This window comes from Peromyscus eremicus, chromosome 12 (genome assembly GCF_949786415.1).
Source record: "Peromyscus eremicus chromosome 12, PerEre_H2_v1, whole genome shotgun sequence".
NCBI lineage: Eukaryota > Metazoa > Chordata > Mammalia > Rodentia > Cricetidae > Peromyscus > Peromyscus eremicus.
The window spans coordinates 19,967,100-19,992,645 of record NC_081428.1 but is presented as its reverse complement, the minus strand read 5'-3'; the positions used below and the strand labels follow the sequence as shown (position 1 = coordinate 19,992,645).

Sequence of the window (25,546 nt, the reverse complement as noted above, 5' to 3'; positions counted from 1 at the left end):
AGTCTAGACCAATGACCTGCAACATCATGCCCTTTGAAGAAGAGGCAAGTTCGGTCATGATGAAGAAGAATCGAGGCGTACCCCCTTTTAACAATAGGGAGCAGCTCGAGGCTGCAAAGAGGTAAGCAGGGGAAGAAGAAAACAGCATCTGCTTCCATGGTTACAGGCCAACTATGAGAACCTTGCTTTTCAAGGGAGTCTGTTCTCAGGCTCCCTCGTGGGGTATGCGGTGCATTATAAGCGAAGGCAGGTTCAGCTGAAATCGCAGAGTTATTTCAGAGTAAAATGATACGGAGCACATGGCTGGCAGGGGAAAAAAAAAACAAGTCACATGACTTAAGAACAAGACTTGGGCTGTTTTGGAATAGAATTTTTTTTTCTTATACTAGTTTAGATTAAAGAGTAAATTTGTATAAAACAAACAGCGATGACAAACATGCTCTTAATTTCTTTAGTTTTTATGTGAACAAAGGTCAAGGGTCAAGACGTTCTCCCGGGGGCAGGACCAGGAAGCCTATTGTTAGTGTAGCTTTATGATGTATATGGTTGTAAAAAGATTTCCTTTTTGCCAAACTGTAACCTGGATATGTATTTTTCTGAACGTCTCTCTGACTTCATTTTCTCTGTTGCTGTAGCCAATATTTCCCCGTTTTATGTTCATTTCTGTGGCTATATCCCATTAGAAAACCTAGGAGGCTCGGGGAGAAACTTCCTCAGTACAATGTTAGTGTTTTAAGAAGGTGCAAGGATTCTCCTGTCTTTACAAATGCGCTTGCAGAGAATTTAAATGCGGAGCAAACCCACAGCCTTGGCCAATTGTTCTGCTCTCTTTGTATTTCACTCCCAGCTTGCCTCAGTCGTCTTGTGAGTGCAGATGTAAAGTTTTCCTTTCTGTGGAATAGTCGACTAGCTACTGTTTGGACCTGATGATAGCCCAGCAGCTATGGACAAACATCTAACAAATATGAAATGTGGTGCATTCTGTATCATTAGCAAGATCCTGAGTAACCACATAAAACACAGACACATGCATACTAACACAGAAAACAATCTTACAGACACCTATCACAGTTCAGTGTTGAAAGAGACCAGACAGTTATTTTCCACTTACGTGTTTACAGATATTTCATGCCATCTACCCTCTGAGCAATGTTTGTACACGGAGCGTAAATGTGGGGGAATGGAGAAGGAAACGGTGGTCCAAACGACAATGCACAAGACATTTTCAGATTAATTTTGTAGAAGAGCATTTTATATTGAGTATGCCAGAGGAAATGGTGTCCTTTAAAAACAGGTTCTCAACATCCAAGGTGGTAAATGGCTAAGAAATACATACGCCTTGCTTTTGCAAGCTATGTATTTTCCTGTAAAGGAGCACCACGTGGACTAGAATTTTAAAATTCATTTTCAAAATGCCTCCTCCAAAGGAACATGTTTTGAAGCTTCACAAAACCAACTGTTTGTGAACATGGTTGTGACCATTCTGTTCTTTTCATTGAGAAGTCAGAAAACTGTTTTCTGGTGTGCTTCCCTATTGTGTTTCTTGTTTTGAGCTAGATGGACGTGAGTTCATAAATATATGCATGCTTGAAGCTTTCTTTGAATATGTTGAAGTTCATCGTGTTTTATTTTACTTTATTATTTAGTTGCTATGTTAAGAGAAACATCTGGGGTATGAAGTGAACCTTTGAAGTATTGCTCTTTTAGTATAGTAATCATCCACATATTAGTATAAGCAGCTAAAGAACATACTACCTTGATGCAACCACATTGCAGTTTCTTTATATAACAGGGAAAAAATGTTAAAATAATTCAACATCAGAGAAACTCTGAAGTGCCAACTGATTATACTTCCTGCCAAAGGTCAACGGCCAAGTATTTTGTAATTGGAAAACTTACCTGTCAATTAGCCAAAGGAAAACTGAGCAAGCCCAAATACACTAAGGCTTGCACATTGAATTAAAATCTGTGAGCTGTGGTTAAAGGAAAAGAGGCCATTCCACAGTGTCTGGTATGAGGTTCATAATTGGATTCTCTTCTATCCATCAAGTTAACCTTCAGCCCTTTTATTTTCAAAACTTTATTTCATTTTATAAAAACATATGTAAACCTAAACTTAAGAAATATGGCTATCCAGAAACACTTGGAAACATTCTCAGAGTCAAACTGTCAGTTTATAAATTAGTCACTTTAATATATTAATATATACATGAGAATATTTAGTATTGAATAGTTAGGGACAATAATAGATTTTTTCCATAAAAGTTTTCTCTTATCTGAGGTACCAAATGGATAATTAGTACCAATATTGTATGTAATGATCAACAAATACCCCCCTCATATCACAAGTTATGCTTGCTGGAAATATTTCTTTAAATTCAACTTTAGAGTAATTATTATGATACCTCCATCACAATATTTTTTAAAAAATGAATCTTGTACTATGTAATATTTATCCATATAATTAAGACATCAAACCTTCCTGTTGCCTCAGTGTGTGATAATGTCTTCAATATAGCATGTGCTCAGTAAGTATCTCCTACAAGAGATAGGGCAGAATCATCTGCATTTGAATGCACATTATTTTTCAACGTCTAATGACTTCTCTATAAAGTGAATACTATTTTATCAACACTATTTGATTACTAGATGCCTGCTATGCATTCCTAATTGAAATGTACGATTACAGCCTTCTTAAACACGGTCCTGAAATATTATTCTAATGTCATTAGTGGATATTACAAGGGGGAAAGGAGTAAAATAAATGTAGGGTGGTAATGCAAACCACATACATAGGTTTCATACATTAAAATAGATTTGGGGTACATGGTTTTTATGAAGTTTAACGTATCAATGTACAGAGTATATCCTTAAGAAGAACATACAGCTGGTAAACATTTTACCAAATGATTTAATCAACAGTTTATGAGATGTTTAACCTAATTTTATGACCAGCTGAAGCTGACTTACAGTAGCTAGAAGTACCAATTTATGTCTTCTGACGCTTCGTTTTCACTGATAGAATTTTCTGTAGCATGAGACCAGCTGAAACAGAAACACCAGTCCTAAGATAGCACGGGTTTGGCTTCTTTTCTTTCTTGGAAACTGGTGGTTTCACCACCACACTGCAGCCTGATTTCTTCTCTGCTTCTCTCTCTATAGGTTAGTCACGACCACAATGATGCAAGGAAGTTCAAACTCCCTGAAGTTCAAAACTACTGTAACTAATAGTAAACACTAGACATAGAAGATTGACAGATAAAGTAACTTTTCTTTAAATGTTTAGTTATTGTATCAGAAAGTTATGTTGTTGTCTTTTTATTTATTTGGATAGATAAACATTTGTATTTATCCTTATACACTACTCCTATCAAAACAGTAATATAATGGCCAGGTGTGCTGGCACATGCCTACATTTACTTCAGTCAGAGGATAAGGTAGAAGAGTTGAAAGCCGGAGACTAATATGGATTTAGTGAGACTGTTTCAATAAACATAGAGAGAAAACAGTTATGTCTCCCAATATTCAAATGTCAAGTCAGAGCTAAGTGATGCCTTAATGACAAGATTTTGAAAACAGACAGACATCTTTTAAAGGTGTTGGTAGCCCACCCTTGACTCATTACCTTTTGGTCTTAGGAAGTTGACATGATGAATCTTTTAAAGCAGTGTATGATTATAACGTATCACTTAATTTTAGGAATTTTACCGCAAGCATTGACGTCATTTACACATTGAGTTAGATTACTTAGAGAGAAGCAAAGTTATAAAAAAAACTACAAATTATGAAGCTTCTCTTCACCATTTGACAGATAAACCATTCTATTCCTGACTGATTTTTACACAGTAATTGACTGGGGGGAGGTTAGATGTCCACCTCTAAAAGGTGGATGTCTGGAAAAGGTTAGATGTCTGGAAAGCCAATAAATAACCCACAATCCTGGATGGATTCAGTCCTTAAGTTAGAGCAAGTGTGTTCTTGATGACAGGTTTTGAAAGGTATCTGGGACTCTGCTTTGAACAACACAGGGTGACATTCATAGGACAGTTCTAATTTACCTTTCCAAAACACACACCCTAAACACCAAGTACTTCTTGTTCATATGCCACACAAATGTGGTTAAATAATCCATCTATGTTGGTTCGTACATTGGACTGGTCATTGGAAATTAAAACTTACCTAACACATGCTCTTGAATTTGATATAATCCACAATATGATGTGCAGGCTCTAGCATTTGTATTCTTCTACCAAAGGAGAAAAATCAACTGAATAGAATTCTTCTTAATTGAAATCAATATACACATTGATATTAGGAGTTCCCAGAATTATCTATGTTTACTCTTAATTTCCAGAACTATCTATGTATAATCCCACAGACTTTCTGTAGTCTACACTTACTGCTTCATAGGTGTTGATCCATCATGGAGAGATCATAATCACAAATGTGATGAGGAACAGGAGATTTGAGGAGACAAGGCTAAGATCCCATGAGGCCTTAAATAAAAAGTAAGTGAAAGATAAATTATAGAAATTAATTGTTTCTAATCATATTTATGAGCACGGGGCGGCAGTTCATACGGCAGAAATTCTCAAAGGACACCTCCCATTCATCATAAGGCAAATATGAATTCTAAACACAGTTGTAATTGGTACAATGGTTAAATTTAGATGCTATGGTGTACATGTATATATGTGGGAATAAGTGTTTGAACATGTACTGGGTGTTTGTTGTAGTTTGAAAAACTCAAGTGAACATACTAATATGATACTATGAAAACTCTGTAGCCAATATAAACTCATGAAAGGCTTTATGTTAAAATCTATACTACAAAAGCTGTGCAATTTTAGAACTGGAAGTCATCTTCTCCATGCTGTAAAATCTAGTACTCTTCCATTCAAAGAGTATTTCCCAAGTTTGAAAACAAACATGAAAGGTTTTCAAATGATGTTTTTAATACCAAGCATCGGATGAGCATACTTTAGATATTTTTATATACAGTGTGAATTTATAAGCCTTATTACTGCCCAATTAGGTAGAATAGTTTTAGACAGAATGTTAGAGAGAATTTTTCCTTCTTATTTATATGCATATTTACTCTTGTGTTTACATTTTTACTGAGATAGAAAAATAATGATAAATATGTGGAAATATGAGAAATCTTAAAACGTATACAGAAATTCTTATACTGGAAAGCTATAATAATTAAGTATGAAACACAACTCTGAACTTCCAACTACTCTTCAAAAATGTTCAGTCTTTTAAAAAAAATTTTAAAAGAAATTCCTCTTTCCTCATGGCAGGAGAATGAAACCCCAATCCTTGTCTTATCCACTGTTTTCTGTAGGAATGAGACAGATTTGTGATTATTAAAAACTGTGTTTAGGTTCCATGTATTCTGCTTTCTAGTACTTGTTATTTTTTAATTAATAAGATAAGATCAAAAGGCTATTTCTCTTAATTGGCACAATATAACTTTCCTATTTTTGCTGAGCTTTAACCCCATTCGACTCAGCTATTGTGCGTGCCCACATTTGTATGTAGACCCCATACTGTTAGCACATGGTGAAGTGAGCATTTCTCAATGACTTCATTTTACTGATAGAATACAACTGTTTTGTCTTCTATATCCCTCTGTGATCCACTTTTCTCCACAGCTAAATGATTAAATGTATAGTCCTTAATTCTCACCAGACTGCTCAATTTTGTTTTAATAAAAGAAGCTCATTTCTCTGAATATTTTCCCTTGAAGGACCATTTCATGTACTAAAATCTATTCCTTTATAACACATATTTGTCATGTATACTTTACATAAATCAAAGTATCATTTAGTGATGCTGAGAATTTTTTATAAAACATTATTTGAATAGTATTTACAGTTATGTAACATGAGTGTTATTTATAAGAATAGTTTATTTTAGATAAGTATAACATTTCTATAGATGGTTTCTCTATTCCTTTAAACACCCTTGTGTGTGTTATAGTGTGTGTAGGTATAGTTGACATGGTGTATTTATGTAAAGGCAGGCAGATTTATGTCTAGTTTCATATCAGGTAAACAGTTAACTGTAATTCCTCAAATAGGAAGAGCTGAGTTTGGGATGTATCCCAGTGATCGAGGGCTTGCTAGCATATGTGAGACCCTAAAGTTGGATCCCTAACTTTGAGTCATCCATTTAATCGTTTATGAGAGATCATCATAAACTCAGCATCACCCCTTGTGTATCTACCAGGCACAGTTCATTGTTCTACCTGTGGCTGCCACAATCTACTCCCTCCGTTTACTTCAACTTTCCCAATCCTCTCAAATGATTTCTTTCATTGACTTTCATGTACACTCTACATCTCCCATATCACTTCCTTCTTCAAAAGTGGTAGAATCACAAATTCAATGGTTTCTGTTTGTTTTCTTTGAACCAATGGTATTTAATCAGATCCTAGGAGCTCATTGACCAGCCATCCTGGATAAATGAATGCATTCTAGATTTAGTGAGAAAACTTGTTTCAAAAAATAAGGTGGAAAGTGATGGAAGAGTGACCCCCATAGTCAAGCTTTGTCTTCTACATTCACACATGTAAGCACACCTCCACGAATTCATGTACACACTCTTACAAACACATACTGCACTCAAGAAAACATACACACACACACACACACACACACACACACACACACACACACACACATGCAGGCACGCACTCAGGAATGCTGTGTGAGGAAAACTAAAACTAAAGGAAAATAAAAAGTCTCACTGATGACACTTTTTCATGCCCTGGATACGAGCTATGTTTTATTTAGGGGAAATGAGGGTCTTGAGGGAATCTTGAAAGTTAGTGTTGAGCTTGGACTCCTTACTGAACGACAAACTTAAGACGAACTTGTAGAATCCTAATGCAAATCATTACCCTTGAGAGATATGAGTTCTGGGGATCTGAATACTTAGGGAGCTCAAGGTAATCTTTTGCCAATTTTCTCTAAAGCAGCATCCCTCGCTGGACACAGTAGAATGTGCCCTCTAAAGTCTAGGCGTGGTTCACTACCTAGCCAGCTCTCTACCCTTAGAGAGGACACTGACTTCTGTGAGTGTTGAGCTCTTCTTAATGATGGGAATAATGAACTCAGACTCTGTTTTCAAAGCTTGTGGCCAGAGATAAACATTGCCGGTAAATTAGCAAATGTCAGTTCTGAAAACGCAAAGCCCTGTGTAGAATACAAAGTTCTCCATGTGTTTTCCAGCACACCACTCTACCTCTGTTTGGAGAAGGGGTCAGGAGATATTCCATTCCTTCTTTGCATAAAATGTGACTCACTAAGCTTTTAGAAAACACATCTAACAATTGATTTATTTTCCCCACTTCTTCTAGAATTCCTTTGAATCACTCACAAAGATGCAACCTTTATTTTATCCAATTGCTAGTTTTTCTTCCTGGCAGGCTTGACTACTCAGTGTAGCCATTCTAACCTTAGCTTAATGAACACTTCCTGAGATGTCCATCACCCATGAGGCATTGCCCCCTCCCCATGGACCACCTGCCCTCCTCATTCGTTTGCTGCATGACACTTTTCATTACCTGGAATCATCACCTTTGCTTATTTGCTTGTATATTGTGTGCCTCTTTAGTCAATATGACTTTATTACTTCATTACATGATAGACAGTGTCCTGGGAATCAGCAATGAAACTGAGTCAATAAGTATGCCCTTAAGGAGATGGGTACTAATAAATACTGATAATAGTAACTATCTATATATGTACGTAGGTGCCAAGAGGCAGAAGAGGCTGTGAAGAAAAATAAAGCAAGCTGAAGGATTAAACCCTGGAGGTCATTGTGCCATCTTTTGTCTCATGTTAGGGATGGATTTTCCTTCTTAGGTGATATTTAGTCAAAGGCCAAGACAAAAATAAAATATCTAGCTGGAGAAAATGTGTCACTAGCATGGGGAACTGAAAGTGTAAAGATTATGACATGAGACATATTTGGCAAGTCCAAAGATGAGAGAAAAGACCGTGGTGGCTTCAGGGCAGTAAGCCAGATACGGGTCGTAGGTGATACCAGGAAGAGTCTAGGTACCTAGCTGTAGGCTTTGAACTTTGCTCAGGATCTAAGACCTTACTCTGAGTCCATGGGAAGCCTTTGGGCAGAGCATTGACATCACCAGATTCAGGTTGCCCTGGCTGCTGGGTGGTGGTGAAGGGGTTATCATATGTACAGGACGAATAACGGAAGTTCCAGTGACATGCTGGATCCTCCACACCCATTGCACCAGGACCTACTGGGCTCACCACTTTCCAGACGCTGCGTTTTTGCTCACAATTAGCCACATTGCTAATTATGCACCACGACACACTGAGAAGCTGTGGCCTGGGGAGTCTTTATCACTAGGTTTAATTTCCTCCCTCGTGTCCTCCCTCTTTTCCATCCTTCCCTTCCCTCTGCCTTCATTCCTGCCTGCCCACCTTCCTTCCTTCATGTTTTTTGTTTGTCTTCTTCCTCCTGTGACTTATTCCTTAATTTTTCATGTTCTTTCCTCTTCCTTCCCCTTCTCTCTCTTCCTCTCCCCTCCCTCCCCTCTCCCTTCCCTTTCCTTTCATTCCCTTTTCTGTTCCCTTCCCTTCCCCATGTTTCACAACATTATATATTTACTGTTTATCATAAAATTATGTTAGAAAGTGATTAAACTTCATTAGGAATGCTTTTTTAAGATGGCACAGGCTCTGCTAAATGAGGTAGAAAGTGATTAAGGAAATATTTCTTTACTAAATAATGCAGAAAAAGAATCAAACTTGATTTCCAGGGTGTGAGCATTAAGTAAAGAAAGGAATGATGATCATTGATATTGATTAAAATATCTTTAAGAAGAGAGGTTTCGAGAGGAACATAAAGAGACTGATCTTGGGCATGTGCTAAGTTTTTCCAAGTGGAGATGCTGAGTGGGATGTCGGATGCATGAGTTTCACTTTCAGAAAAGGAGACTTGATTGTATTGCAAATCTCGATTAGGAAGAGTCTTTAAAGAGAATGGACTCTCCTTGTTCCCTGTAATTGAAATGGGGGCCAAAGACATGCCAGGTTTTCAGGGTTCTCATGCAGAACAAGGAGGTACTGTCCGCATTGCCACTGGGTTTTCTTGAGATCAAGACAGATAATCTTTTGTTGCTTTTTACTTTTAATTTAATTTTATTTTTTACTTGGGGTTTCATTTAAGACTGAGTTTCACATTGTAGCTCATGCTGGCCTTGTTTTACTCTGAAGTCTAGGCTGAGAATGAGCTCATTGCAATTCTCCAACCTCAGCACCCAAGTGCTGGGGTTATAGATTTAATGTGAGTCACTATGCCTGGATTCTTGATACATTATCCCTAAAAGGATTATGGCAAGTAAATAAGGTTTGCTGTAGAATAAAACCTCTCCTCGATCTTTCCCAGGTCTGGTTCATGTACATGCTTTCTGAAACTAACCAGCCATAGTATCATTGTTCATAATGTGGTCCCAGAATTCAAAGACTGTCTATCAGAATTAAGTGGGTACATTTTAAAATGTAGGCCAGGCACTCAAATACCAAGCATAGTAAATAACAAGAACAGCCATGGTCCTGGGGTCCTCATTCTAACTCATCATTTAAATGATTCATTCCATTAATCTGTATAAATGATTTGGTATTGTGTCAAAGTGCTTCAATATAAATTAAAATATTTTTCTATACATTTTAAAGGATATTCCAGCACAAAACAAGTTTAATGATTGTTGACAGAGTTCATGTGTTTGAACTGCTCTGCTTATATTCTGGGTTGTTGCGATGAGAATAGATTTAATTTCAGTCAAATAGATTTTAATGGCATTTAAATAGTAAAGCCAAATTTAACTGTTCTGCTTTCCTTCAAAAAAATACAATTTTAGGACATACCATAACTTTAGGATAAACTACTCAAAACAGAAAAAAAAAACACCTTAAATTGTGAATAATAAATTACAGTGCACCTAAAGTATGAAGTATTTGTGATTTCCTATTTAAGACACATGAGAAAATTGTGTTCCATTTCCCAGACCTCTTATGATTTAGATAGAGTGAGAAAAATAGTTGTGGCCAAGCAGCGTGGTACGGTAGCCAGAACATTTGGTTGCCAGCGTTCCTTCTTATTTGAATCTTTTTCCATATTTAACATGGCAGCTCCCCTCTCTCCTGCTTGCCCATGCTGCTATGATTAGTAGCACTTCTATGCCAGCCCATAATGGACATTTAGAGAGAGGGAGAAATACTCTTTTGTAACTTTAGCTTGTTGATTCCAGGGCATAATGCAAAGAATCCTTCTAATCATTAGGTTCCCTAACAAAGTAGATCACCTGACCCTGAGAGGTCCTCTTTCCATTAAGAAGGGAGATTTTTTTCTCTATCAACAAATTAAGAATGTTTGATGATATTTTGACCATTGACAATAAAGAGTTGGGAGTTGTTTGCATTTTCTCACACAGTTCACTGCCAGATTAGTTTAATAAATTAAAATAAAAGACAAAAATAACAAAAAATGAAATTGTAAACCAATTGCTACAAGGGTAGAGATGATTCTTTTAACAATCATGTGCAGAACAAAATATCCAGTCACAGTAATTTGGAGGAAGTTTCTATTCCCTGTCCTTTGAGGATTGTGGTCATATGTCTTAGAAGTGTGCTTCACTGCCGAAGAAATACAATGGGCATTTCTTCTGGTAGTTAACAGGTAAAGTGTAATCCTCCCAAATGAAGGGTTGCTAACAAATCAAAGAGATTCTAGACCTACAACTTCTAGGATGTTAGTCTTAGCCTAATGCTGCTATTTCTAACAGTTTGGTCACACAGTTAGAAAGGGATTGCCCCAGATTTCTACCCAATCTTCACCTGCCTAAACAATGAATAATTACCTGTAATGATTGTTTGTGATATACCGGGTTCCCACATACAGCTTCACAGGACAATATTAAGACATTGAAGTATAATTTTCAAATCAGGAAGTTGGAATCATAGCAGGCATAAAAAGTGGATCATTGATTAGTGCTCCATAGATATTAACTTTTTCCAACATACATATTAAAGATAAACTTGTACACTGAAGACTCCACTTAAGGAGCTTTTGAAAGTAAATTGTAGCCACTAACAATCAATTAAGCATTTTGAGTTATTTCCCCCTGTGTCCTTTTCAGGATACAAAACCAATGAAGCTTATATCCTTTTATTCAATAAATGCAAATGTATTTGTACTCGATTGTTAACAGTACAATATTTTATTATAAATATTTAATATTAGATTACATCATTAAGAAGATCAAGAATTAATTGTACATGAAATACTGAGATGAACTGACTTGGGTCCCTGGAACTCATACAAAGGCAGAATAAGAAAATCAACTTCGCCAGGCGGTGGTGGCGCACGCCTTTAATCCCAGCACTCAGGAGGCAGAGCCAGGCGGATCTCTGTGAGTTCCAGGCCAGCCTGGGCTACCAAGTGAGTTCCAGGAGAGGCACAAAGCTACACAGAGAAACCCTGTCTCGAAAAACCAAAAGAAAATCAACTTCACAAACATAACTTTTGCCCTCCACACATGTACTGTGAACATGTGCATACCTACACTCACATATACACATCAGACAAGTTCATACATATTCACGCAATAGCAATAAATTTAAAAATGTTAAATAAATTATTTATTCACTGAACAAGCATATGTGTATATATGCACATACATATAATTTAACAATTTACATAATTTTTAATAAAAAATTAGACCATATCCACTTGAAATGAAAACGTTGAATCATCGGGTTATAATTTTCCATTCTGCTTTTCTGTATTTTCATGGTCTGGAGACTAGCCTTACTTAATGTTTGAGTTTCCAAATATTATGCCAACTCTGGATAAATTAGGTCAACAGAGGGAAACATGCTTTCTACCGCTTACATTAACATTCTGCTGTCTGAAAAACTGCACTAGCCCATCAATCATCTTGTTAATATTTACCACTTGGAACAGAGTTTAAATGTGATCTGTAAAAACCCCCAAATCTTCACTTCATTTAAAATTATTCTACTCTGTGTCATGCATAAATAATTTTGGATGGATATGACATAAAATAAGAGTGGAAAGAAATGAGTTATCAAAAAAGCATATAAAAAGATTTATTTTTAAAAGTTGAAAATGTACTTGAAAGAGTAGATTTAATGTTGCAATCTAACCATTAGATTTTCATATATACTTAAGAATTACGTTTTGAAAGTAGCATTTCATTAGTAAAACCTGTGATTGAAAAAGATGTTCATATATTTATAGACATTGAACATCGATGACAGAATTTTGTGCATTTGTCCACAGGCCAATAATTCATTTCAAAAATGTTTTTACCACTTAATAAACAATAATCATGGAACAGCAGTACAATTTGACTGCATAGAAACCTAACTATAGTAAATTTAATTTAATAGTTTAATTAATTTGTATTCTTATGAATTTTTATGTTTATGAGTCACATATTTTCAGATTTAAGAATAGTTCAGTGTTTCAAATTGACTACTAGTAGTAAAGAACCTATTTGATATATTTTACATCTATATTTATATTCAAGGTGTTTCATCTGGCAGATGTTAAAAGTGAAATTTTTAACTCTATTTGGAACTTTACTTTAGTAAGCATGCTTGAGTTTTAAGCCCTCTTTGAGAATAAATGTGAACAATTTAGATACTAGTCAGGAGTATTTTTAAGGTTGATAATATTTCAAATTATTTCTTTTCCTTTCAGGTACTGATTATTAAGGTGACATTATGGCAGTGTAACTCCAAAACAATGGTAAGTTCTGTAATTTAATGTTGCACTGTAATATACCGTATACCTTATTGGGTTGCTTTTCCTATTATAATTTTATAGGTCTGTATAGGATGTAAATTTTGAACCAGACCACTAGACTGTAAGGTATTTATGACAAGTCAAAACATTCTAACTCAACTTTTGTACATAATAGAGTTTTTGAATTTGGCAAGCTGCAGTGCAGTCCTCTTTTTAAAGAACGTCAATAAAAGTATTACTTTCCCATTCAATGTCAATTTTCCCTGAAAGATTTATTTTCCTTTTGGAATAAATGCTTTCAAATATAGTGGCAGTAGAGCAACAGCAACGTGTTGCTTCCCTGTACTGTGTTGAAAATAATAATATTCATGCTGGACTTAAGGCTGGTCAGACAGAAGATCTATTAATTAAACAAAATAAAATTTGATGATAGCAGCCCTTTCTGTATTGATATTAGAAGACTCTTCTTAGGTGCAATAAGGTGCTTACAACTGATCCTCACACACTGCCATTGCTTTTTTGGAGTCATGACTGTTTATATGCTTATTATTTGTAACAAAATTTCAAATTGTCCGTAAGCTTACTTCTGGCACAGATACATGAAAGATAGATAGATAGATAGATAGATAGATAGATAGATAGATAGATAGATAGATAGATGGATGGATGGGTAGATTAGACAGATGATACATAGATAGATAGATAGATAGATAGATAGATAGATAGATAGATAGATAGATAGATGATTGTTATAGAGAGGGAGAGGTGGAGAGGGAGGTACGGAGGGAGATACAGACAGACAGACAGACAGACACAGGAGATAGTATATCAGGTACAGTAGATGGTAAAAATATTGCAAATTTTTAATAGTTCTGGGAAATAAAATTAGGGTCTTATATGTGCTAGTAAGTACTCTACCAGTGATCTATATTCCTAGCCCCAATATTGAACATTTTCTTCTTAATAATTAAAATAATTTAAAAATGTGTGTTTTGGTTGAATTGGCCTCTACTTTTATAAAATGCTGTTTTACTTAAATAATATTATGTCCACTTTTTGACATTAAAATGCTCTTTTCATTCATGAAATTTATTACCTAAATATATACTTAATGACTTACTAAAAAAGAAAAACAACGTAAAATAAAAAACGAACAGTAAATTTAGATATATGGACATGTGTATTTGTGTGTATACTTATTATACAAAAGGTTATATGAATGAGTAATAACATATCATTAATTATTTTATAGGTATGTAATTGTACACTATAGCCAACATAATTGAGAATATTTTAAATGGATCATACAGGCATATATAAGTAAATTGCTTAAATATGAACAAATATTCAGATATATATAGAGATATAATAATATATAATGTATAAACAATCCTTGATGAAACTCAAAACAGCTTTGTGTAAAGAAAAAGTCATAACACAAGACTGTTCCTCTTTTGGTCATCCTTATGCTGGGGAAGCTGGTGACAGAAGATGGCATGTGTCCCTTTGCATCAGTACCGTGGAACCCTCCTTTCTGTGTTCAGAAAACAAGATGCAAGTTCATACAACTCTTGTCACCATAGAAGACGTGCATTTGCCCATGTGGTTTGTTCTTGCTGATAGACACTAAATGCAATGCATTTCAGCCTGGTTTTCATAATGGCCTTGCAAACTAATATATATATATATATATATATATATATATATATATATATATATATATATATATAATGATCTGTCTATTTCATGTCCTTCTGCCACTTAAATAGAAAAATGACAATGAACAGCAAACCTCATGGATGTTTTAATTCTATGTGTAATAGCCACAAGAAAATGACTGAAGACTATAGTAAATGAGGGAGTTATGAATCAAGTTACTCAGGAGAGCATTTCTTCACTGCTGTGTGGTTCAGTGTGACTGATCTCTAAACACCTCTTTGATGCCTATAGTAGAGCACATGCTACTTTGCTTTAGTGGGAAGTTGCATTCTCACACTTAGGAGAGAAAAAAAAATCACACGACCATACCATCAGCAGAAAGGAATAAGCCAGAGAATCACCTCACCTGGCTCATGAGGGATTCTAGACTGATACTATGAGGACCATGATGATGTGTGAAATCAGGGCAGAAGTACACGAATCTAAGGGATTACCCACAGGAACAAAATTCAAGGAAAATAAACATTATAAAATAATAAATAATATTGCTTAGTAGAGAGCATTTTCAAAAATACTGTTTAGATCAACATGTGATAAAAAAAGAACATACATTTAGTATTAACATATTATCAATGCATCATATTGTACATTCAGCCACTGCAAGTATTTAATGGTATTATAGCGATATTTAGTCTTTTATGTATTTACATATTTCATAAAAATATGTTGATATTCTGTATATATCATACTATGAGTTTATTTAGCCTTTATTTTCTTAAATTCTCCATACCAAAAAAAACATGGGTTCTATAATCTTTCAGAATATAATTTCAGAATTCTAACACAGTAGTATGACTATGGTAGATTGTGTGTCGGTGAAGTTTTCAGAGTAAGCTTTAGAGGACTGTGTGTCGGGGGGGTGGGGGTGGGGCATGTAGTTAGCTTTGAGTCTAAATCCAAAGCAAGAAATGTGGATCAAGCAGACTTAACTCCACTGAAGCATGGAGACAAAGTTGACAAAAATGAGCCACTTTAAACCATCAATATTTATTAAACACTTACTATAAACCAGGCCCTTTTCTAAACGCTAAGGTTGTAGCAGTGAATACAAGACCAGGAAACAAGCTCTTACAAATTAGTGGTAAGTGGAGAGAAAGTGGAGAAAGAACAGATATTAAATATGAATAATTAAACAAATATTTTTGACAAAGTTGAATGTGTGAAGAAAATAAACCAAGTTGGATAGGAGGCTAGGGGAAGAATTTTCAAATTAGTATTAGCTGAGAAGAGACCTGGAAACAGAATGAGTATATATTGTGATAGTTATCCTGAAAGGAACATTCCAGGCAGCAGGAAAAGGCAGGATCTGCTTGCAAGTAGAGAACAATGCAATTTATTTGAGCAAAAGTGGAGAGATCAGTAGACAAGGGGGGGCTCTGTTGGGTCATGTCAAAAACTATTTTTCTTCTTTTGTGTTAAATTTATTCATTTTTGTTAGTGTGTGTGTGTGTGTGTGTGTGTGTGTGTGTATGTGTGTAAACATGTGTGAGCAAACTGGTATCATGGTGAGCTTGTGGAAGTCATATGACCACTTGTAGGAACTGATTTTCCTCTCCTCCTTCTGGGATCAGAGGATCTAACTCAAGCCATGAGACTTGGTGGCAAGAACCTTTACCTGCTGAGCCATTTTTCTGGTCCTGGAGTATTGAATCCTACCTAAAAGGGAGGTCATTTGAGGCATTTGATCAAAGATATGAATTGATTTACATAAAGGTTTCATTATGGTAGATGAAAGAGCCTGAAGCTAGATTGAGAGGTTATTGCAGTCTTTCAGAAGAATGAACGTGTTTACAGTAGGTGCTTTTAAATAGAATGAACTGCAGTGAATGATTTAAAATTTATTTAACTTTTAAAACAATATTTTTATTCTTTGAAAGTTTCACACACTTGCATAATGTATATTGCTCACATCAATCTGCCACTGTCTCTCTTCAGCTTCTTATATTGTACCCAACTGTCTTCTCCTCAACTTCATATTCTGCTTTTATTGTTATTGTTTTTAATAGTCCCTTGAGTTTAGTGCTGGTTTATATAAGCACAGGTGAGTGACCATTCACTAGGGCATAAACAACCTACCCACTGCCATATCCCTAAAGAATGATTCTCCTTCTTTTGGCAACCATCAACAAGACCCTTTCCTCATCCATGATAGAATTTTGACTGATTTGATCTTTGGCAGGTAACTAGAGTTGTGGTAAGTTGATGTGTGCAACAGTCATTTGTTGTTTTTATCTAAGTTGTTCTATTACTAGTAAAGACTCAAGTGTCAGCTATTGGGGTAAAAACCTGATAGATCAAAGCAGAGGAGTGACCAGCTATCCTTCTCTCCACACTTCCCAGATCAAAGAGACTGCAAAACCTCCAAGTCCCTCCCTACTACTTCCTGTGCATCTTCTCTCTCTGTCTTCTTGACTTCTCTATGGCTAATTCCTGTCAGCCAGTCTCTGGCTCTGTCCCCTGATTTAAGGTTAACTTTATTAACAGAGTCTCAGGATGTCATTGTGCGATCAAATGTCCCTCAACAGCCATTTACAACTGAAGTAAAGTATGGAGTCTTTAGCACAGTATTGGCATGTGGTAAGCTCTACATAAGTGCTGATTTTAGCTTCTTCCTCTTCAGCATCATAACTATTGTTTTCTTTATCAAGTTATAACAGAAGCCTTAGGAAAAATGCCAGCACCTTTAAGTGTTATATGGGCATTATTCTCCTTTTCTTGCTATAGTCATATATTAAGCACTTGATTTGAGAGAGCACCATACTTCAGAATTGTTTAAGGATAATATGCATAATGCTTAATGCCCTAATCACTGCAAAAATGTTGCACAACTCATAGTTAAAAGCTATTTCTAGAACAATACAATAAGCCACAGTCATGCCTTGCCTCCTCCCATTTATCTTGTCTTCAAATAGGCCCATTTGACTTTGTTTATTTTTCTTAGCATGGGTTGTCCTTGAACTTACATATGTTCAGTGTGCTCCTCTTTATTTTATATATATTTAATGCTCAGTCATCACTGATACATAGGAAATACACTTGTACAAAACTATTCATCACAGTGGCTGTGGCCTTTGAAATTCATGTCTTAGAAATGAAGATAGATATTAAGATTTGTTTAAACTAATGCAGTTATCTGTAGTTACTTTGAAAAAAATCAAGATTTTTGCAGGAAGTATTATGGACTGTACACCTATGTACACATATAAGTTCCTGTATGTTACTAAAAAGTTGCTTAGGCAATCACCATCATTAAATGCTAGGGTGGGTAAAGAATAGGATTTGGAAACTAGAAACTGGTTTGCTGTGAGTTCTCTTGACAAACACTGATTGCTTCTTCAGTTTTATGAGAGTTTTAAGAAACATTAAAATGTTTATGGAATAGAGTTCAGTAGTGCTTTCTTGTTGTGATTTTTGTTATGGGTGTGATACTTTCACGTCTTTCTTTTCGTTTGCTTGCTTGTGTTTTGGCCTGGAGAAGTGATGCAGGGTTCTCACTTTAATGGGAGTTTCAAATATTGATTTGGGTATTTAAACACATACTTTGGTTAACAAAAACAACAATAAAGCCAAGTAGAGAAGGATAAGGTGCTCTAATTTTCTCTTTTAGGTCTGGCAACTGAATTTACGTAGTTTAGAAATCTGTGTATGTTAGCTTCTCTGGTGCATAAACTGGAAAATATTTCCATGTTGTGTGTTGAATTAGAAGGGAAAACAGCACAGAAAATATGTGAAATCATTAAAAATTATTGTGGATGTTCTAAAATACAAAATGATTCTTCATACTTGCTTTTTGGTAAATGTCTCTTGTTTAATCCTAAATGAGTATGTTTGCTTAAATCCAAGCCTGAGGTAGACCAGAACTGAAGTTCAGGCTGGCCTCACATGAGGAGTGTGTAACCACTGACGAGCTTCACACTGAACTCATTTTGGGTTTTAGCTGCAAACTCAGTTGGGAAAGTTGAGTTTGAGAAGTACTAACACTTTCAAACTTTATGTCCATGTTGATGTATACCTGTTCAGACATACATCTTTTATGGAATAACTTTGAAATTAAATAATTGCTTTTTACAAGAATTAATGTGACCAATGCCAAACAGGATGGAGTGTTCAGACAGAAAAAAAAATGTAAACCCAGGCCTATCTGTCATTGGTCCAGTACTTAGATGCCTTCTGAAATCTGTCACTTTGAAAAGTAGTTCATTTGGCCTTTTATGCTTTTCCTCAGCATGCACAAATACCTAAGCTACTGTCTAGACACTGTCAGATTGTATGAGAACCCAGTGCACTTTTTCTTTCTACTACTGTTAAGGCTGAATCTCTATATCCTGCCTTGGCCATTGGTACAAAAAATTCTAATTAAAAATAGGGTGCTTGAGAGAGGAAATAGAGGCAGAGAGTAAACAATGGAATGGGGGCAGCGCACAGGACTCCCTCTCCAGAACACAGATTCAAGTAAGTTCTTGCTCAGAGATAGCAATTAGCCTGTGTCCCTGCCAGTAACACACCAGAGGCTCAATTTTGTGCTTTTTGAAAACCCAGTGCTGTAGTATGAGTGTTTTTTGCCTGTTTGTTTTGTCTTGTTTTGAGTTTTGTTGTTGTTGTTATTTGTTTTGTTTTCTTTTCTTTTTTTAAATCACTGACAATATTCCTTACTCAATTTTTATTAAGAAATTTTCTCTCCTTTTTTTTTCCTTTTCTTTCCTTGAGACAGGGTTTCTCTTTGTAACCATGGCTGTTCTGGAACTCTGTAGAGCAGGTTGGCCTTGAACTCAGGGATCTGTGTAGCTAGAAGTTTCTCCAGTTCTGCCTGAGCCTCGTAGTCCCGTGGCCTGCTTATAAAATAATCACACAGAGGCTTAATATTATTTATAACTGCTTGGCCATTAACTCAGGCTAACTACTGACTAGGTCTTACACTTAAACTCAGCCCATTTCTGTTAATCTATATGTTGCCACATTTTCTGTGGCTTTACCTGTGTGCCATTACATGCTGCTCCCTGGATGGCAGGCTGGCATATCCTCACTCAGCCTTCCTCTTCCCAGAATTCTCCTAGTCTGCTTATCCCACCTGTATTTCCTGCCTGGCTACTGGCCAATTAGTGTTTTATTTATCAACCAATCAGAGCAACACATTCACAGCATACAGAGCGATATCAACCATCATTCCTGCCTCTGCCTCCTGAGTGCTAGGATTAAAGGTGTGTGCTACCACTACCCAACTGTGTTTTTCTTACTGCGTAGCCCTAAGTACAAACCAAATACATCATTCTTTATAGCTAAATAAACCAAATGTTTTTGGAAAAGTAGAAACCCTTGTCGTTGATAAACCAAGACATCCTAGGTTGGACTTCATGCAAAAACTTTTCAAGTTTGATTGGACTCAATTTATCAGTTTTCACTATGGGCTCGCTGCCTTAGAACCCAGCTTACTCTCGACCAATCTGTTTCTGCTAAGAAACAATCTAGACCAGGGCTGCTTAGAGCATGGTTCAGGGACCAGATGTTTCTGAGAACTGCCAGGGACCCATCATAAAACATAGAAGCACAAGAATTGAGTGTTTTTAGAAATTTCTATAAACTTCTCTTGACTTCATGATTTTGTGCACCTTGACTCAAATAATACATTATGGATATTTTAAAATCTCTAATTTTTCTTGCTCTTCACTTCTTATTAGATAGAAAATTATTAATAAATGGCCACTCAGAAAGAGATAGGCCAAGCCTCCTGTCATAGTCAGGGAAGCATTGGTCTTGCACTTGCCAGCCTAACACAGGTCATTATAGGACAGTTCTGATCAACATTAACATGTGTTTCTCATCGCCTGGGACATCAAGACTACAATGAGATTGCATAATTATATCCCCAAAGGAACTTACAGTTTGATTAAAAAGCTTCCCTTCCCTTTCCTTAAGAAAATTGTTAAATATTCATGTAAAAACATTCAGCACACAAGCAGTCATATTTAAATGCTAAATAGGATATCAATAAAATTGCATTTGTATGTGCTAAAATCCTACACCATTTTATATGGACTCCTCTATTTGCTCCTACCATTTAGCTTCAATGGGCCATTTTCTTATGGTCCTCATAGAGAATTTATGAGGAAGATACCTAGTAAAATATGAATTTGTCAATCCTACTTTGACAAATTTCTGTGAAAATCCTGAACATTTGCATTTAGAAATCATGGTGGTCTCATAAAAAAAGGAAGGTCTTAAATCCTCAATAATAAGGTGCTTTTTAATATATATGCTAACAGAGACTTATTTTTAATAAACATCCATCTATTTTCAAGATCTTACCATAGAAAATTATTTAGAATACCCTATTCTCATAATTAAGAGTAAGATATGCAAAGAAGACTTTGTAATCTTGAAAAATCCGGAGAGTGAAATTGGAACATAAATGTCAATTAAAAAGTTTTCACTAATTTGTCTGTAAGTCATTGCTCCTTCTATTAAAACCAGAAGCTCCCAGGGACCTCACCCACAGAGTCATTGTTTTCCTCAGCCTGTGGCAAGCTGGAACACGCTTTGTATTATTAAATTGTTGTTACTGCCCTCTAGTGGCAACAAATAATCCTTGTTCTTCCACCTGTACTAACTGAGCCCTAGAAGTTCAAGACAAAAGGGCAACCCACAGCTTGTGTATTTCAGGAAGTTAAATAGCAAACCTAGGAAACAACCACATACCATGTAATGAAGCAGGAGTCCACTCAACGCGTAAGTTAAAGCAGAGTATAGAGACAAAAGGGTGGAGGGTTCATCACCTGTTAAATTCAACTGGTTTTCCCATATGTTCAAAAAACGAGTCTCAAAAGTTAAGGTAGCGTAGATAAAATCCTCTCAAAAGCTATGTTGCATACTGTATGGTGGGGAACTTGTGAAATGCAGATTCAGATCGTAGGGGCTAGAAATCATGACTCAATGATGACGATTCTCTCTGGCTGTCCACGATCAGCCATAATTTAGAGCTACAACCCTTGGGGAGGTTATCAGAGAAAGTGCAGAAATGAAGATCCTCTCCTAAAATATACTTTATTGTGGAATTACCTTATAAGGTAAGGGAATACTTCATTCAATGATTTGTTGAAAAAGAAATAGATATTTACTGGGTTTACCACTTACTTTGTAGGTAACCTTGGAGGATACTAAGCACATTGGACTTCTCTCTAATCTCACCATTTGTATACACACACACATATAATCATTAATATATATGTACAGTCAGAGCAGAATTTGAGGTTAATATAAAAAGTAAATGACCTAAAGTAAAATATATTTATATGTTAAAGTTTTGTGCACCTTGACTCAAATAATACATTATGGATATTTAACTTGATGCATTTACCTTCCCATTACAATTTTACATTATATGTAACACCCAGTGAGTAATAAATGTCAGCATTGCCAATAAATGTCACAGGATTAATATGCAGGCACATATGACCATATACCCTAGAAAGTTTCCCTCAGTACAGAGAGCATTTTAACATTTCCATAAAAGAAACATGTTATATAAATCCATGAAAAATATTACCTTGAGGATTACTGAAGGATAAAATAAATAAGAAGTTAGAATGAATCTGTAATAAAATTCAATTGAGTGTGGGAAAAATAAAGAATGATATTAAAGAAATGTTTCAATTATTTACTTTTCTCTTTCCCTATTACCTGGAACCAAGAGCAGATGGGAAGGTAAATGCATCAAGTTAAACATCAAATTCACATCATGTCGCAGGACATATAAACCACATAAACATGAAAAGGAGACTTTGGGTAAACTTAATCAGATTTTAAGCATTTGGTGAGGAAAACGGTCGTAAAAATATCTATTGTTTCCCAAATAAATCACATTGCATGTGTTTGAATTCTGTAATCATTGTGTCATCGATAATTTTACATAGTTTGAAAGCTATGTATTATCTATAGTTCATGGTGCATTATTAAAGTATAAGGGAAATATTCATGAGTGTAAAGTTTTAAGAAAAATTGTAGCAGTGTAGCTGGAAGAAAGGATATACATTTACATGCAATTTACATGAAAAACACTTATTTTCCATAAAATTGGATACTAAGTTTATATGAATTTATACTTCTTCATTTTGACTCTACGATTCAATGTTTTCTCTGGAGTGCACCAACTTTCAACTTAACATATATTGATAGTGAACTTCAGAGTAATATGTAACATATTAGAAAGACTTCAAATTATGAGTTAGAATCAGAGTTGCTATAACTAACCAAAGTTGATATTAATGGTTATTTATGTATGGTGTCAATAGAGATGTTTTAATTCTCTTTCTGAAAATCTCTCCTTTTATGGTGTTTCATAGTGAAGTAATTTCTATAACTCTGTAGTTTAGAAGATTAGAAGCCAGTGCAATCTGAGGAGCATGTAGCCTATGTATATAATTATTAGACTCTATTTACTGGATGATGGAACTCAGATTGGTGCTATAAAAAAGAAATCAAGGAATTACTGTATTCTGTTCCTAAAAATGCAATTCCAATGTCTTGTAGCACCAAAAGGCTGACACTCAGGGCATACTAACAGAAAGGGGTCAAAAACAAGATACTTGTACATTTACATTCATAACAATATTATTTCCAATAATCCCCCAAAGGGAAGAAAACCCAAACTATTACTGAGAAAAAAATGTGTCATATACATACTTTATTCAGCCTTAAATAAAGATGAAGTTCCTGTTATACGCTTTCACATGAGGGATTTTTGTGGTCATCATGCTATGAAAAACAAGCCTGAAACAAGAGGAAAGACATTTTAAGATTGCAAGTATATGAAGTATATAGAAAGTCAAATAGTTAAAGAAAAATACAATGACTAATGGTTACTGGGGAAGACGGAAAGGAGCAGAGAGAACTTACTGATAAATAATAGAGTTTCAGTGCGAATAATGTAAATGTTTTGGAGATGGATAGTGGTAATCAATGTACATATATATATATATATATATATATATATATATATATATATATGGTTCCATTGAAATATATTTACAGTGACTAAGAGTGTCCATTCTATGATGTTTTCTACAAGTATATTTATTTAGTCCAGTGAAAACAATTTCTAAATGAAGAGGCTGAATACTAAGATCCAAGCCATCTTGCCACATAAAAATGACTATAGACACCAACTGTATTCTATTCTATCTTGACAATAAGCTTCAAATGAAAATACATGCTTCACATATCTGCAATTTAATAAAAATAAAAATGAGACAGGACAGTGATGATACGTTTAGTTATAGCCACAAAACTCAAAGCTTTTCAACATAATAATGATAAAATAGTTTATAGAGAAAAAATGGTGAAAATAAGACAAGAAAATACCTGTGGGCATCACTTCTGGCAAATTTAGTGAGCACTCAATAGCTGCCTTGGTCTGTTAACACTACTAGAAGAAAATGCCCAAAGCTGGGAATATTCTGAACAAGAAAAGCTTAGTTCTCATTGTTCTGAAAGGAAGAGATTCCAAGGCAAAGAGATGGCACATTCCCTGACTGGTCGAGCCTGGCTTTCTACATTATAGATCTTCTCACTGTTTTTCACGTGTTGGAAGAATGTTGGTGTCTTCTGATCTTGTTAAGAACAGAGATCCCGTTCTTGAGAACTTTACTCTCAAGCCCCAATTGTCCCCTCAAGTTTCCACCTTCTAGTCTCCTCACCTTGGAGGTTAGGTTTCAACACAGGAATGTGGGAGATGCTGAGTCAGGTCTTAGGGTTCACTGTGGAAGGTCTCACAATGAAGATTACTGAAAGAACTTGAGACAGCTGTTATCACCCCAGATGCATAAAAAGTGTACATTTACAGGTGATGAATTTCTAGCTGGTGGTTTTATGGTTTCCACTTTGAAGATAAAGACAGAAAAGTTGTTATAAATTACATGAAACTCAGGAAAACATTCCACTGAAAATACATGGATCCTGTAGTCAAAATAAGCTTGAAAACTAAAAATAATATATAAAAATATTTTAAATACAGTATAAATTTAAGATAAATCTCTCTCTTACTTTGCCTTCTTTGCAACTGTCACAGGTATAGAATTAATAATATTACTAACTCTGGAGGAAATTGACTTATCAAGACACGCTATATGCATGAATGAAATTCTCAAACAATAAAAGAACAAAAATACGAGGGTGAATTAAACAACAAAACCAAAAACAAATTTACAAGCAATAACAAAATCACCAATTGTCCTTCATAATCATTTCAGCTAAGCACTTCCACATGCAATGTAGTTTTGCTTCCTATTAAGCCCTGCAAAATGTCTATAAAATACAATTTTGAAAATTCTCAACTAAATCAGAAATTATAAACTCCCAATTTAAGTAGAGATTATACCTGGAAAAGTAATATTGTGTACAACAAGCTTCCCAAATGTAAACCAGAATGTCCCTTTATGCTTGGCTGCACAACACATTCAGTAGCAAGCAAACGTTGAAAGTTCTTCATATTCTCCATAGCAGGGTTTTAGTTTGTGAGTGTTTTTAAAGAGGAGATGATGGCAAAGGTGTCTTAATCCACAGTTTATGAGTTTTTTGAATAGAAATTTTTGCATATAAATGTTCACATCAATTATAAGTCATACTTGCCTTAAGCCATCTCAATTTTAACAATCATAAAGTAGAAATACTCTTAAATTAATGTATATTAGAGCACATGGGCTTAACCTACTTTAGTTCTCATAAATGAAGCTGGGAGCAAAAGGTGAATTTTAATTTCTTTTTTAATATATGTTTTTATTATTAAAAATATTTTCTTTCATTTTACATACCAATCCCTGTTCCCCCTCTCTCCTCTTCTCCCACTCCCCACCACCTACCCCCATTCTGCCCCCATCATCTCATCATCGAGGGTAAGGCCTCCCTTGAGTAGTCAACATAGGCTGTCATATCATGTTTAAAATAACATCATTGAAGATGAGGATGGTGGTACATGCCTGTGGTATCAGTGTTCACTATTAGAAACAAGAGGATCAGTAATCCAAGA

At 35.3% G+C, this 25,546-nt stretch overlaps 1 long non-coding RNA gene across 2 annotated transcripts in view; it reads right to left on the bottom strand.

Moving 5' to 3' along the window:
• Window positions 1-25,546, bottom strand: part of LOC131922402 (uncharacterized) — a 36,679-nt gene that overhangs the window by 7,795 nt on the left and 3,338 nt on the right. Inside the window, exons 2-4 of one of the 2 annotated variants that reach the window (XR_009382268.1) lie at window positions 24,219-24,400; window positions 23,206-23,292; window positions 4,401-4,496 (exon numbers count right to left, since the gene is read on the bottom strand). This is a non-coding gene — a long non-coding RNA (uncharacterized LOC131922402). Of the gene's footprint in view, window positions 1-4,400; window positions 4,497-19,208; window positions 19,362-23,205; window positions 23,293-24,218; window positions 24,401-25,546 lie in introns of those variants that run through there. The other variant, XR_009382267.1, reaches the window with a different exon arrangement.